Source organism: Aptenodytes forsteri, unplaced genomic scaffold, assembly GCF_000699145.1.
Source record: "Aptenodytes forsteri isolate BGI_AS27 unplaced genomic scaffold, ASM69914v1 Scaffold485, whole genome shotgun sequence".
NCBI classification, from domain to species: domain Eukaryota; kingdom Metazoa; phylum Chordata; class Aves; order Sphenisciformes; family Spheniscidae; genus Aptenodytes; species Aptenodytes forsteri.
In genome coordinates, this window is record NW_008795525.1 from 273,420 (window position 1) to 273,830 (window position 411).

The window sequence follows — 411 nt, forward strand, 5'->3', positions numbered from 1 at the left end:
GGCGGCGGCTGTCACCGTGGCGGCCGTCCCCCGCCTGGGGGCGGCACCGGGCTGGGGGACCCGAGCTGCCCCCCGACACCCTGCCCGGGTCCTGCCCTGCCCCTGTTCTTCCCCTTCTCCTTGTCCAGCCCTTATCCCTATCCCTACCCCTACCCCTACCCCTATCCCTATCCCATCCCTATCCCATCCCTATCCCTATCCCTACCCCCGTCCCTACCCCTATCCCTATCCCTACCCCTATCCCTATCCCATCCCTATCCCTATCTCTGTCCTTCCCTACTCCTGTCTTGTTCCTGTCCTGCCCCTGCCCCGTCCTTGTCCCTGTCCTGATCCTGATCCTGGTCCCAGTCCCTGCCCCATCCCTGTCCCGTCCTGTTGTGGTTACAGAGCTGTCCTGGTTCGTAGTTTTTT